Raw genomic sequence first — 16,538 nt, forward strand, 5'->3', positions numbered from 1 at the left:
GTGTGTGACTTTTTCTCTTTTGAAGGGGAGGAATAGTTCAACGAAAGTGAATTTTGCTGTATATAATGGTCAGAAATGACATCAAATTTATGATGACATAAGCAAATGAATAATGGAAACGTTGTCTGGAATTTTTCAAAATTACCTGGCTACTGAAACCAAGCAGGACCCAGTGGGGCTCCTGGGCATGGAAGCCTTTCTGTCTCCCATTTCTTGTTTGTAGGGAATGGATTTTAGCCTTCATGATCTTCTTTGAATTCCAAAGGTCAGATTTGAACAGTTGTTAATCAAGGGAGAAGGAAACAGCAACCAACTCCAGTATTCACGCCTGGAAAATCCCATGGACCGAGGAGCCTGGTGGGCTACAATCCATGGGGTCACAAAGAGTTGGACATGACCAAGTGACTTCTGTGTGTGTGTGTGTGTGTAAATTAAGGGAGGAGCAGCCAAGAAACCACCTGAGAAGATTAAAAAACCTCATCAGAGGTTCAGAAAATCTCATCAAAATTAGGAGACCAGCTGAGATGAGATTAGAGTGCTAGCCTTGCACACACATCTTAATCTTATCAGCCACCCCACCATTGAACTCTTACCATTAAGGGACTTCCCTGGTGGCTCAGATGGTACAGTGTTTGCCCACAACGCAGGAGACCTGGGTTCGATCCCTTTACTATAAAACTCCTTATCAAATCCTCCTGGGTTGAAAAACAATGGCTTCCCTGATGGCCCAGAAGTTAAAGCGTCTGCCTGCAATGCAGGAGACCTGGGTTCGATCCCTGGGTCAGGAAGATCCCCTGGAGAAGGAAACGGCAACCCACTCCAGTATTCTTGCCTGGAGAATCTCACGGATGGAGGAGCCTGGTAGAGGGACACAGGAGCCCTCTATGTTTCCCCCTTTGCCTGGCAAAGCTATTCTTTTGTACTTCACCCAAAACTCTGTCTCAAGATTTGATTTGGCACTGCTATACAGAGGTCAAGCTTTTGGTATCACTACTAGTATGGATGATACTAAAAGTCCCTTTTTTTCTAAATAATGAAGATTGGGAATTCCCTGGCAGTCCAGTGGTTAAGATTCCATACTTCCAGTGCATGGACCACGGGTTCCCCTGGTCAGGGCACTAAGATCCCGCATGCCTTGCAGTACTGCCAGAAATAAAGAAAAAGCGAAGATTATGTTTTTGTACTTAACCATTTGCCTACAGATTTCAAATTTCTTTCCTTATCTGCATTGAGTCTTGGTCTGTATCTCTCTGAGGTCATGCATCTTGATGAAAACTGGAAAATAAGGAAACCATTAAAATGTTGATACAATCACAGAATAAATGAACAAATAAGCATACAGTTGTAATCAGTTCTAGAAGTTATGCCTATTGACTTACATCACAGTATTGTATTTACATGGTAAATTTACATAGAAAAACCATTCCAACCTTTGCAGTATTGCACAGCCACTAGAATCCATGATCTTGAAGATAATGTGAAAACATGGGGGGAAATGTTTGTATTCCAATATTTCACTAGGAAATCAGTATTCATTGTCAGATAATTTAATAGAAGAGAATTCTGCATAGAAAAGGAGCAAAAAGGAAATATACCAAAATAGTAACAGTGTCTATGTTAAGGAGGTGTCAAGCAGTCTCTGTGCTTCTTTCTTATGTCTAGTTGTATTATATCTGTAACAAAACAAATTTACAAGAGCAAAGAAAATGAGTTCTATAAAAGAAAGTATAGTAACTATCTGTTACACATGGCAGCCTTAAATCTTCTGAAAAACCACCCTACATCTTATATTAACAATTCCCCACATTGTTTTATCCCCAAATTCTACTATCCCAGAGTAAATTCTAAAATTAAACATTTGTAATCTCCCTAGCCTCTGACTTTAAGGTAAGGTCCTATACCTTGGTTTCTGCCTCTCAGTTGCACCTGTCAGGAAATACCTATAGAGCAGGCAGGGTCCAGACATCCATTCCGCTGGCACAAATTGGCTTCAGTGTCACGGTTCTGGGGTCAGCAGTGGGAACAGTATCTTCCCCATTGCAAAAAATACTACTGGGTTCTGGGACTGCTGGTACTTGGCCTCAAACCTGTTCCTCCAGCCTTTCCAATGATTATCTGAGCTTTCTAATCTCCCTTCATAAATCCCTTCTCATTTAAATAACCCAGACTCAATTCTTCGTCTACACTTAAGAATAGTAACAGTTAGAGGAGGCTAACAAAAATAGAGTTCACCTGAGAAAAGAATAAGCATGGGGTGACATAATTAAAGACAAGATTATTCTGAACTTCAAAAGAACATTATGATCAGACTTCCCTGGCGGTCCACTGGTTAAGACTTCTATTCCCTGTGCAGGGGGCACAGGTTTGATCCCTGGTCAGGGAACTAATATCCCACATGCTACACAGAATGACCAAAAAAAAACACAAACATTGAGATCAAATAAAAGTCCTTTGCAGCAGATAAAAGTCATGAGTGGCATTTCTGGGCAGAGCATCTAAGCATTTGTGTGAGAACCTGCAGCTCTCTCTTCTGCTGCAGCAGCCATGGGATCTCATGTTCTAATAATGCAACAACAAGATATTGGATTCCCTATCAGTCCAGGTACTTAAGAGATTGTGTGGAAGAGAGCCTGCCGCTGACCGAGAGAGCACGGTTAACATGAGCAAAAAATAAAATTGTTAGGTTAGGCCACTGAGATTTGAGAGTTAATTTGCTATCATGACATAGATAGTCTAGCCTAACCAAAGCCTGATTAATGCACAGTGGTATCAAAAATGGGATATATTCAGTGATCAAAATAAATATATAAATTTGAAAGTCTTATATGATTATAAAACATTTTAATCTAATACAAGTAAATCAAGCAAAGCATGGATTAAGGGTTCGATGTCATTTTTTATCAAGTAAAGCTACCTGGGTTTCCTTGAAAGTAATAACAACAGAAATGTAGCACATTGTAAAAACATCTAAATATTTAATGATCTTAAAAACAACAAATAGGTTATGCATTTCAATTCTCACATTATAAAAAAATAGAATTTGTGATGCATGTTAATTTTATTAAAATATCCTTCCCAAAGCAGTATGAAATAATAAAAAAGCAAATCACATTTACTTATTGTGAAATTCTGATGATCTGTAAAGAGAAGTATGAGAAAATTGCTAGCAGGATTTATTGAAACTGCTTTGGGCAAAACTAAGAGACGTGAACGCAACACTCACTAGGACAGATTCATCAATGTCTGCTTGCTTTTGCAGTCCTTTTCATTTCCAAATGTCTGTTTCAGCCTCTAAAAAAGTAGTTTTTCTTTTTTTTTTTTTTTTTTCTCAGTAGTAACTGACCCTTATTTCATAAAATGTGTACTCTTCTTTCACCTGAAATAGCCACTGACAAGGTTATTTTCTATCTGTCTGTTATAATCAGCACTGTCCTGTCTGCACTGCGTGACCTGGGCCACTGGGCCAACACTGGCAGAGGAAATCATCATCACTGTTCTGTTGTTTGGATATTACCAGTGTTCAAATGCCTTGATAAATGATCCTTTACCATTTCTTAAAGACTAAAGAGGTTTTGAAAGAGTTGGCTTTGTTTTGTTTTGTCTATAGTGTTGTGGTTGTTCAGTTGCTAAGTTGTGTCCAACTCTTTGCAACCCCATGGACTGCAGCATGCCAGGCCTCCCTCTCCCTCACTGTCTTCCAGAATTTGCCCAAGTTGATGTCTATTAAATCAGTGATGCAATCCAACCATCTCATCCTCTATAGCCCCCTTCTCCTCCTCCCACCTTCAATCTTTCCCAGCATCAGGGTCTTTTCCAATAAGTCAATAGTACAGAAGAGCCAATGAGAAAAAATGGGTTTAAAATAGGAGAGATTTCTACTGGACATAAAGAACTTCCAGACTACTAGAATAAAATGATACTGGAATGGGTTATTGAGGGAGACTGCCTGGTCTTTTGTCAGTCACATCATTAAGAAAGACTAACTTTTTAATAAAAGAAAAAATAAACCAATGGGACCTAATCAAACTTATAAGCTTTTGTACAGCAAAGGAAACTATAAGCAAAATGAAAAGACAACCTAAGGACTGGGTGAAAATATTTGCAAATGATGCAGTCAACAAGGGTTTAATTTCTAAAATATGCAAATAGATCATACAACTCAATAACGAAAAAAAAAACAAAAAATGGGCAGAAGACTGAAATAGACATTTCTCCAAAGAAGACATACAGATGGCCAACAGGCACGTGAAAAGATGCTCAGCAATGCTAATTATTAGAGAAATGTATATCAGAACTACAATGAGATAGCACCTCACACTGGACAGAATGGTCATCATTAAAAGTAAACAAATAATAAATGTCAGAGAGAGTACGGAAGAAAGGAAACAGTCTTACATCCTTGGTGGGAATGTAAATTGGTGCAGCCACAATGGAAAATGATATAGATATTCCTCAAAAAACAGAGTTTCCATATGATCCTGCAATCCCACTTCTGGGCATATCCCAGAGAAAACTATAATTCAAAACAACACACGTACCTCAGTGTTCATAACAGCACTATTTACAATAGTGAAGACATGGAAGCAACCTAACTGTCCACTGACAGATGAATGAATAAAGAAGATGTGGTACATATATGCAATGGAATACTCAGTTCAGTTCAGCGACACCATGAATCACAGCACGCCAGGCCTCCGTGTCCATCACCAGTTCCTGGAGTCCACCCAAACCCATGTCCATTGAGTCAGTGATGCCATCCAACCATCTCATCTTCTGTCGTCCCCTTCTCCTCCTGCCCTCAATCTTTCCCAGCATCAGGATCTTTTCAAATGAGTCAGCTCTTTGCATGAGGTGGCCAAAGTATTGGAGTTTCAGCTTTAGCATCAGTCCTTCCAATGAACACCCAGGATTGATCTCCTTTAGGATTGATCTCCTTTAGGATGGACTGGTTGGATCTCCTTGCAGTCCAGGGACTCTCAAGAGTCTTCTCCAACACCACAGTTCAAAAGCATCAATTCTTCGGCGCTCAGCCTTCTTCACAGTCCAACTCTCACATCCATACATGACCACAGGAAAAACCATAGCCTTGACTAGATGAAACTTTGTTGGCAAAGTAATATCTCTGCTTTTTAATATGCTATCTAGGTCAGTCATAACTTTCCTTCCAAGGAATAAGCGTCTTTTAATTTCATGGCTGCAGTCACCATCTGCAGTGATTTTGGAGCCCAGAAAAATAAAGTCAGCCACTATTTCCACTGTTACCCCATCTATTTCCCATGAAGTGATGGGACCAGATGCCATGATCTTAGTTTTCTGAACGTTGAGCTTTAAGCCAACTTTTTCACTCTCCTCTTTCACTTTCATCAAGACGCTCTTTAGTTCTTGAGAGCAGTCTTGATTGCTTGTGCAATCTTGATTCCAGCTTGTGCTTCCTCCAGCCCAGCATTTCTCAGGAAGTACTCTGCATGTAAGTTAAATAAGCAGAGTGACAATATACAACCTTGATGTACTCTTTTTCCTATTTGGAACCAGTCTGTTGTTCCATGTCCAGTTCTAACTGTTGCTTCCTGACCTGCATACAGATTTCTCAAGAGGCAGGTCAGGTGGTCTGGTATTCCCATCTCTTGAAGAATTTTCCACAGTTTATTGTGATCCACACAGTCAAAGGCTTTGGCATAGTCAATAAAGCAGAAATAGATGTTTTTCTGGAACTCTCTTGCTTTTTCCATGATCTAGCAGATGTTGGCAATTTGATCTCTGGTTCCTCTGCCTATTCTAAAACCAGCTTGGGCTGCTGGAAGTTCATGGTTCATATTGCTGAAGCCTGGCTTGAAGAATTTTGAGCATTACTTTACTAGCATGTGAGATGAGTGCAATTGTGCGGTAGTTTGAGCATTCTTTAGCATTGCCTTTCTTTAGGATTGGAATGAAAACTGACCTTTTCCAGTCTTGTGGCCACTGCTGAGTTTTCCAAATTTGCTGGCATATTGAGTGCAGCACTTTCACAGCATTACTTTTAGGATTTGAAAGGGCTCAACTGGAATTCCATCACCTCCACTGGCTTTGTTCACAGTGATGCTTCCTAAGGCCCATTTGACTTCACATTCCAGGATGTCTGACTCTAGGTGAGTGATCACACCATCGTGATTATCTGGGTCATGAAGATCTTTTTTGTACAGTTCTTCTGTGTATTCTTGCCACCTCTTCTTAATATCTTCTGCTTCTGTTAGGTCCATACCATTTCTGTCCTTTATCGAGCCCATCTTTGCATGAAATGTTCCCTTGGTATCTCTAATTTTCTTGAAGAGATGTGTGGGTGCCGTCCTGATCGGCCCTCCGGCAGCTTCCTGCGCCCGGAACCACAGCGCAGAGGCTCACCCGCAGCCCGTCAGCCGCACATGTCCCCAGAGCCAGGCCTAAGGCGGGCAGCGGCTCCGCGTGGCCGGGCTGGGCTCGGCGGCGTCCCCATGACCGCGGCCGGCTGGCGGGACGGCTCCGGCCAGTAGAAGTACCGGCTGGTGGTGGTCGGTGGAGGCAGTGTGGGCAAATCGGCGCTCACCATCCAGTTCATCCGGAAAAGGAGCAGTGGCTGCTTGGGTGCAGGAAGGCCGAGAGGAGCTACTCCACATTCAAGATCAGTAGGGGCGGCGGTGAGGAGATACCCCTCGTCCAAGAGTTATCATATAACCTAGTAATTATATGGAAGAGAAATAAAGTATATATTCATACAGGTATATACTGAAGAGAAATGAAAACATATAGTCATATAAAAACTTGCATACAGATGTTCATAACAATATTATTCATAAAAGATAAAAAGTGAAACAGTCCACATGTCCATTAATGGATGCATGCATAAACAAAACGTGGTATATGCATGCAATGAAATATCATTTTGCCATAAAGAGGAATCAAATACTATTACATGCTACAACATGGATGACCTTGAAAACATAATGCAAGTAAAAGAAGCTAAACACAATTGGCTATATCATTCAGTTTATATTAGACACAAATCCATAGATATTGAAACTAGACAATTTTTTTGCCGAGGACTGGAGAGAGGGACAAGGAGAATGACTGCCAACAGGTACAGGGCTTCTTTTGGGGGTGGTGGAAATGTTCCGGAATTAGTGGTAATGGTTGTATCCATTGTGAACTGCTCAAAACCAATGAATTATACACTTTTAAAATAGTAACACATTATATACATCCTATCTCAGTTTTCAAAAACACCAATGAAAAAAGACAAAAAAGTTAAGTAGATCATGATCTCCCACTAGTTGAACCATGCAATAGCTTCCTATAGTACTCAGATAAAATTCAGTCTCCTCACCCAGTCCCACAAGGCCCTATATGACGTCATCCCTACCTCGCTCTCTTATCTCATATCCCATTACTCCCCATCTCTTAGTTACATTCCATTCTGGGCTCACTGGCCCTCCCACTGCCGACTTTACACCAAACCCTCCTCCTACTTAGAGCATTCTTTGCCTGGGGCTTCTCATGGCTGCCTCTTCCTTGTCATGGAGGTCACACATCAATTTCACCTCTTTAGAGAGGCCTCCCTCAGCATCCCCATCACTATCTATCATATCACCAGGTATTATTTTCTTCATAGCTTGTATCGCTGTCTGAAATTGTTTGTTTATACACCCATTCTCTGAGAGCAGAGATTTTTTTCTACCTTGTTCACTTATATCAGCGAAGCACTAAGAATAGTGCCTGGCAGAGTAGATGCTCAAAAGTTACATTTGAATGGGACCTAGTTTGTGAACATTGGAAATTTAGATATTTTGATGGTACTTGGGGTGCTGAGAGCTTCAGCTGATTTTTGAATGAGGGCCTCAGAAACTCCATTCCTGAATACATGGAGGCTGCATATAAAGCCTCCAGGGAGAGTGGTAAGAAACAGGAGGGGTGGGGTTTCCTCACCATCATTTCCAAATTACCAAAGACAAAATTTTATGGTTGTGGAAACCATGAGTTTAAAAACTGCACAAAGTTTATGAAATCGGCTGTATAAATCTTGCCATGTAATTCGTGATTCTGCGTGTTCTCAGAGAGAGTTGAGGCACACACACTCTTGATCTTGGGGCGCTGGAGGAGATCAAAGGGAGCACAGCCATGAGGCAGCACAGTGGGGCGTCTCTGAGATTGCAGGGCTGCTCCGGGCTCATGCTTTGTTCCTGGGAAGGGGCAGTGATAAAGAACAGAGCCCCTGGGGAATACAGAACACAAGGCATATCTGCTTGGGGGCCCAGGAAGAGGGTAAGCTGGGCGAGCCGGGTGGCATGACAGTAACTGAGAGTGGAATCAAGGAGCAACCCAGAATATGCCTGTGTTGGGAGGGAGGGGGATGTCAGGGCAGTGGGGCCCACAGGGCTGACACTGGAGGGCAAATGAGGCTGCCAGGAGCATCGAGACAGCCTCTGTAGCAGACACCCTACTGTTCTGTGAAGGTCCTGAGGCCTGGAGTTTCCATATCTTGCTAATGAAGACTGAACCACAAGTGGCTGTTTCACGTTTCATCAGTACAACAGAGAAATGTGATTACACATATAACATAGAGAACAGTGCTCATACTCCCTTATCCAAATGAGGAAAATATCCTTTTTTTTTTCTGAGATAATCCATGAATCATATATCTGGAATCATTAAGTAGAAGCAACATTAGGGGGAGAACCATCTGCCACTGTATATTTTAGTGAATTTGATCAGGAGGTGAAAGCTGCCTCTAAACTAAGCCAGGAAAAAGAATGTAGAGATAATTTAGGTTTGGATTATCAAAGGGAGGAGAAAAGGTTACTGAGGTAGGAAAGAAAACCTTGGAGGACTGACAAAGTGAGAGGGTGCAAAGAAATCAAAGGGTGGTTTAGAAACAATAGCCAGTATTATGAAATGGAAAGAGTAGACTTTTAAGCTTAAAAAGTTAAGGCTTAAAACATTTTAATAAAAAAAAGGTAAGGCTTTATTTTAAATCAGTTTGAACATTTACATGAAAAGTATTGAAAGTAACTGAAAGTGATTTTAAGGAAGTTTAAATATGAGAAATTAAGCAAAACACGATTTGGCTCAGCTTGCCCTGACCCGCTGAGTTCACATCCAGGGATGACTTCGATCGTGAATTGGACGCATGTCTGGTTCTAAGAACCTGGGCTTCCCTGCAATGCAAGAGACCTAGGTTTGATCCTGGGTGGGGAAGATCTCCTGGAGAAGGGAATGGCTACCCACTCCAGTATTATTGCCTGGAGAATTCCGTGGACAGAGAAGCCTGGCAGGCTACAGTCCATGGGGTCACAAAGAGACAGCCGCAACTAACACTTTACTTTCAGGTTCTAAGAAAGAACCTGCTGCTGGCTTGCAGAGATCTGAAATTTCCAGAACAGCCTGCTAGATGGCCTCCACTGTCAAGCCATCCTGCACACTCCATTGCCCAACTAATCTGCCCAAAGCTGGACTTTAATCACTCTAAAGCCTTCACTGTCTTCCCATGTCTTACAAAATCTACCCTGAACTCTGCCAGGATCTCTAGCCCCACCCTACCTATTCAATCTTTGCTTTTAGTTGTCTCCAGGACACACCCCTCTCAGGCTTGTCTCTCCACTTGTCCTACCTCTGAGTCTTTGCCCAAGATGCTGCCTGTGTGTGAAATGTACGCTGTCTCCCATCTGCTTAGCCAGATGCCTTCCTTCTGTCCAGGTGCAGCTGGTGTTTCAATTCCACCATGAGTCTTTCCCTGAACTCCTGAAATACAATGGCTCAGTTGCATGCTGCTGTATATTATTCATTATTTTTATTTTTTATTTATTTTATTTATTTGGCAGCACCGAGTCCCAGTTGTAGCACATGGAATCTTTAGTTGCAGCATGTGGGGTCTAGTTCCCTGATCTGGGATCGAACCTGGACCCTCTGCACTGAGAGCTCAGAGTCCTACTCACTGGATTACCTGGGAAGTCCCTTATTTATTATTCTTATACATATATTAGCAACAGGAACTAGGGGAAAGAGAAGAGAGGAATTAATAACAGAGGGGAGTGAATTCCCCATTTTAGATATCCTGATTTGGAGGTGGGTGTTAGTAAAGGATAAGCACAGAAGAGTGATCCCAGAGGCTTTGGTGCAGGAAAGGAAGCAGGGTCAGGTGCAACACGCACCTTGCCATTCCTGTCACTTGGCAATATCCTCTCCAGTTTTAAGTTCAGCCTCATGAGGAATGAGAAATTTATCTGGCTGCTCCACAGAATGGAAGCTTACCATGCAAATTCTTGGGTTCCCTCCCATCTACTGAATCAGAATCTCTGAGGGTGGGGCCCAACAAAGTTCTGATCACACTCAAGGGAATTCGGCATGGTTATGTTAGAGAACCAGTGCTTTAGAGTACAAAAGCTTGAAAATTACTTGTTTTTTGGAATGGAACAGACAAAACATAAAGTGGCCCTTTCTTGTGGGGCCATCACCTTATGAACATGAATTCCTGCCCAGTGCCATTGTAAACAGGCAGCTCACCAAACAGAACGCCCAGGCACCACGCTGCCGGGGCAACTGTCCACCTGGTCACCTCATTCAGGCAGCTGACCGTAACTGTTGTTTGCATCCACTCAGCCCTGATGGCTGTCTATAACAATACAGGGATTCTTTCACTTGGGGCTTAATAAAAACAATAGAAAGACTAACTGAAACCGAGTGAATCACAGTCAGAGAAAACGCATGCCTTTCATTAATTATACCCACACCTAACACTACAGGACAGACACTGCGCAGTGGGGTTCTGGTATCCTGCCTTCACTAAAGAAGCGGTGGGCATTCTTAGGCAACTCTCAGGAAATGTTTCTGTTCTAAACTGGATTTCACTTCTTACATTGTCCGGGCTGTACCAGTCCTCCTCTGAATAATTGACTTTGTTTTTGCCACATACTTGTTTGCCCAGGAACAACAGCCACTTGACAAGTCCTTTAACAGAGTTTACAGAATCTGTATCGGCAGTTGCTCAAAGTTCAGATTTACTGGAACAACTCCCCGGACCTTGGCTGTGGACGCATAGCTTTCCTTGAATACAGGGTGCCGAGCCTGCCGCCAGCTTTGTACAGCCCCTTTGCCACACTCACAGCTTTGCTTCTGCCTCTGGCCAGCATCTCTGTGCTCTGCCTTTCATGAGGTTTTCAGTGAGATTTGTAACCAGCTCAGTTCCTCTTAGAAAGAAATAACTTCCAGATTGAGTCCAAACTGAAGGGGATTTCCTTGGGCCCCTATGAAAATTTGACAGACACTGCCAAAACACCTCTGGGGGGGTGGGTACCAATGTGTCCCAGAAACGGAGGTGTCTCACTGGTAGAGACAGAAATCTTCCCGTGGATACTTAGTGACCTACAACATCTTCCCGTGACAGTCACCACAAGAACTTCAATCATCTTTCTTCAGATGCTGGTCCGTCCTCTCAGATGCAGTTTTCGTTTTCAATTTAGTTCAAAGAATTGAATCTAGAACTTACTTTGAAACTAGTCCTCACAAGTACAAAATCACAGAGCTGGCTATAATATTTGTAATGACCTCTATTCCTTTTCTCTTTGAAGATGAGTCAAGAGTTTTAAAATCAGAAAGAAAAGCAAATTTTAAACGACCCTGCCCCTATTTGTGTAATAGAATTTGGAGTCTCATGTTATCTGTCTCCATACCAAGACTTCTCTTTTGTTTCTATTCCCAGGAAAACACTGCTATTTATTGGGAGTCAAAAGGTTACCTTGCCACAACAGTACTGTCCTACTCTTCATTTCTAATACAGCAGAAGTTCAAAGGTTAACCTCTAATGGAGAATGTTAATTTTAAGGGATACTGGACAGAAGAGAGGAAGTGCATATAGGATCCTTCTGCACTTTGCAGTCAATTTTTCTGTAAACTTAAAACTGTTCTAAAAAATAAAATCTATTAAATGTAAATTATGCAAATAAGTCTTTATTGCCACTCCATTATTATAATATTTGTGAGATAAGATAAAACCAAATACAACAAACTGTGTGTCTATTTCGCTTCTTACGGAAGCTCCCAGAAGTTCGTTAACTGTTCTGATCACAGTGTTCTCTGGTGGAGCCAGGACTTAAAACCAAGTATATCTAATAAAAAAGAAAATTTCTAAAGGTCATATGCTGTGTGATTTCATTTATACAACATTCTTGAAATGAAGAAATTGTGGGGGTAGGAGAAGGCAATGGCACCCCACTCCAGTATTCTTGCCTGGGAAATCCATGGACGGAGGAGCCTGGTAGGCTGCAGTCCATGGGGTCGCTAACAGTAAGACACGACTTAGCGACTTCACTTTCGCTTTTCTCTTTCATGCATTGGAGAAGGAAATGGCAACCCACTCCAGTATTCTTGCCTGGAGAATCCCAGGGACAGCAGAGCCTGGTGGGCTGCCGTCTATGGGGTCGCACAGAGTCGGACACGACTGAAGCGACGCAGCAGCAGCAGCAGCAGCAGCAGCAGCAGAGAGCATATTATTTAGCTGGGCATTAAGGATGGTATGTTGTTGTTGTTTGGTTGCTAAGTGGTATCTGAATCTTGTGAGACCCCATGGACTGTAGTCTACCAAGTTCATCTGTCCACGGGATTCTCTAAGCAAGAATACTGGAGTGGTTTGCCATTTCCTCCTCCAGAGGATCTTCCCAACCCAGGGATCAAACCCGAGTCTTCTGTGGATCCTGCATTGCAGGCAGATTTTTTACCACTGAGCCACTGTAGAAGCCCCCCTGGTTCACTGACAGGAATTAAACCTGGGCCTTCTGTATTGGGAGCTTGGAGTCTTAGCCATTGGGCCACCAGGGAAGTCCCTGGGCATATATCTTGCTTTGCTCCATGCGTGTGTAACCAGACCTAGTTATGCACCTCAGCAAATTTACATGGCTTCCACTTATGCCCGTCCCTTCTGCTACTTGCAGCTACTACCACTCCATCTTCATCATCAACTTCTCAGCTTCCCCTGAGGATGAGGGCTGGGCTTCAGCAAGAAGTCCAACAGATGAATTCTTTCTCCTCCCTCCATGGACTGTTCTGTGTTTCAGGGGGGCTTCTTTCCATGCCTCATTTCTCTTTTACGCTCACTCTTGCTGCCCTGAGACTGCACCACCAATAAACCTTTACGTGGTAGGTAAGGTTTGCTTCTGCCTCAGGTTGTTTTTTTTTTTTCCCTAGGAAAACTGAACTGAGATAATGTGTATTGCCAAAAAGTTATGCTCAGATCAAATTTAGTCAGATTGAATTATATTTTAAATGAATTTAGGGGGATTGTTCTGCTTAAGATTATTTTAATGGGATGAGAACCTTTCTGTAATTCATATAAATACAATCTACTGTCACATTCATTTTTTGTAAGGTTAGATTTTTTTCCTATTAGTTTTTCATAATTAAGTTTATAAAGCACAGGCAAATGCCTCATACTAAAACAACCACAATTTTAAATATATATGTTTCTAGGGACTTTCATGGTGGTCCAGTGGTTAAGACGCTATGCATCCAATGCAGGGGGCCTGGGTTCGATCCCTAGTTGTGGAACTAGATGGCACATCTGGCAACTAAGACCCAGCACAGCCAAATTAAAAAAAATTTTTTAATACATTTTTAAAGTTTCTCCCCAGTAGCAACAAGCATGCCCAGTGTGCCCAGATTTTGAATTCCAGTATATTCTCTAATAAAAAAGAACCAAGGCTCCTTTGGGAAATGGCTGCTGCTAAAGCTGGGACAGGGAAAATATAAGATGAAGCATGCTGTTGTACTCAAAAAAACAAAAGGATGAAGCATGTCAAGGAGATATGGAAGCCAACTTGCAGGAGCTCCCAAAACAAAGCTGGGAGAATTTGAGAGCAAAAATAACGTAGCATTGCACCAAAGTATAAAAAAATGTCCAGAAGTCCATACTGATAAAAATAAATGGCTGAAAAAGCGAAAAACAAGAGAAAGAAGACAAGTCTTTCTTTTATTAGAAATCCAATAATTGTTGGGGATACTTCCCTTCAAGGAGGCTGAGCTTAATCTGTGTTCCTGCCTTGAATATGGGCTGAGTTAGTCATTTGCTTCTATAGAGTATGGAGAAAGGGGGAAAGTTACTTTCCAGTGAAGAAACATGGCTGCGGCTGCTGCTGCTGCTAAGTCACTTCAGTCGTGTCCGACTCTGTGCGACCGCATAGACAGCAGCCCACCAGGCTCCACCGTCCCTGGGATTCTCCAGGCAAGAACACTGGAGTGAGTTGCCATTCCCTTCTCCAGTGCATGAAAGTGAAAAGTGAAAGTGAAGTCACTCAGTCGTGTCCGACTCCTAGCGACCCTATGGACTGCAGCCTACCAGGCTCCTCCACTAAACTAAGCAAGCAAGGTTACCACAACTAGTGATAAGTTCTATTGATAGTATCTATCCCTGATATGGCATGAGGAGAATGGTACTTCATCTCTGTGGTCATCCTCTCCAAAACCTGTAACCCCAGTCTAAACACAGAAAAAAAATCAAATTGGGAGAGATATATACAAAGCAACTGACCAGTACTTCTCAAAACTGTCAAGGTATGAAAAATAAGGAAAACCTAAATAATTGTCACAGATCAGAGGAGGCTAAGGAAGCATGATGACTAAATGTACAGTGTTGTCCTGGATGGGATCCTAGAACAGAAAAAGGCCATTATAGGAAAAACTAGTAAACTTCAAATAAAGTCTGCAGTTTAGTTCATAGTAGTATATCAATGCTGGTTTTTCAGTTGTGCCAAGGTAGCTTGCTAATGTAAGATGCTAACAATAGGAGAAACTGGGTGAGGGGCAGACAGGAACTCTCTGTACTATCTTTGCAACTTTCTTGTAAATCTAAAACTATTCGATGTGCACACTGCTATATTTAAAATAGATAACCAGCAAGAACTTACTGTATAGCAGGTGGTACTCTGCTCAATGTTATGTGGCAGCTTGGATGAGAGGGGAGTTTAGGGGAGAATGGATACATGTATACGTATGGCCAAGTCCTTTCTCTATCCACTTGAAACTATCACAATGTTGTTAATGGCCATCAGTTCAGTTCAATTCAGTTCATTTGAGTCACTCAGTCGTGTCCGACTCTTTGTGACCCCATGAATCGCAGCACGCCAGGCCTCCCTGTCCATCACCAACTCCTAGAGTTCACTCAGACTCATGTCCATCAAGTTGGTGATGCCATCCAGCCATCTCATTCTCTGTCATCCCCTTCTCCTCCTGCCCCCAGTCCCTCCCAGCATCAGAGTCTCTTCCAATGAGTTAACTCTTCGCATGAGGTGGCCAAAGTACTGGAGTTTCAGCTTCAGCATCATTCCTTCCAAAGAAATCCCAGGGCTGATCTCCTTCAGAATGGACTGGTTGGATCTCCTTGCAGTCCAAGGGACTCTCAAGAGTCTTCTCCAACACCACAATTCAAAAGCATCAATTCTTCGGCGCTCAGCTTTCTTCACAGTCCAACTCTCACATCCATACATGACTACTGGAAAAACCATAGGTTAATGGCTATACCCTAATACAAAATAAAAAGTTATAAATGATAAAACTAAATTTAAGGTTTAGAAAAACAAAAATATTCTAGCTTACCAGTTGTGTGTGTGTGTGTGTCCTGGTCACTCAGTCATGTTCGACTCTTTGCAACGCCATGGACTCCCTCATTCTTGGAATTCTCCAGGCAAGAATACTGGAGTGGGTAGCCATTCCCTCCTCCAGGGGATTCTTCCCAACCTAGGGATCAAGCCTGGTTCTCCTGCATTGCAGGCAGATTCTTTACCATCTGAGTCACCAGCGATGTTCTAGCTTACCAGGTACTTGTAATTTAAAATCAGAAACCAGAAAGGAAAAACATTGCATACAGATTCAGCGGGAGAGGAGAAAAGATATTACTTATTTTTCACATGAATTATTGTACACTTCCTTTTTAAAAATAGTTCTGTGATGATGTTACTGGAATATTGTAAATGAAGAGGAAAGCAGACATACAGGAGAGCAAGAGGCAAGATCAGAGATTAGAGTGAAGGCTAGGAAGCCGGAGTGAGAGGTCAGAGGCTGTGAGCAGGCATCACCAGTTCCAGGGAGCCCACAGCTGCGCTGAGCAAAACAACTGCTTCACCTCTTTCCTAGGCAATACCAACCTTGCCCAACACAGTGACTTGGTGGAACTGAGCTTAATAATGCAGAAAGAGACATTTTGGTGTCTGGGGGATGTCATTAGGATATGGAAATCCCCATATCCCAGAATATCCAGAACTGTCTGGGTCAAAATCTGGAAAACGGTGAGGGAAGGGAGAAGGCAAGTGATTGAGGGAAAATTTCAGCTTAGATTGTAAGGTGAATTACTGTTTTCCCTGCAGGAGCTCACTGCTGTCCAGTTTTCTCAGATGCAACATATTTAGAAATGGACAAACTGAAATATCATTTCCTTTTCATGGAATGGTGGTGCTGATTCATATTCAATAAACTACTAAGAAAAAGTACTTACTCCCACCAATAACACTGATTTTCATTGATTCTTGTAGCTTGTGTGTGTGTGTTAG

Source organism: Ovis aries, chromosome 1 (assembly GCF_016772045.2).
Source record: "Ovis aries strain OAR_USU_Benz2616 breed Rambouillet chromosome 1, ARS-UI_Ramb_v3.0, whole genome shotgun sequence".
Taxonomy (NCBI): Eukaryota; Metazoa; Chordata; class Mammalia; order Artiodactyla; family Bovidae; genus Ovis; species Ovis aries.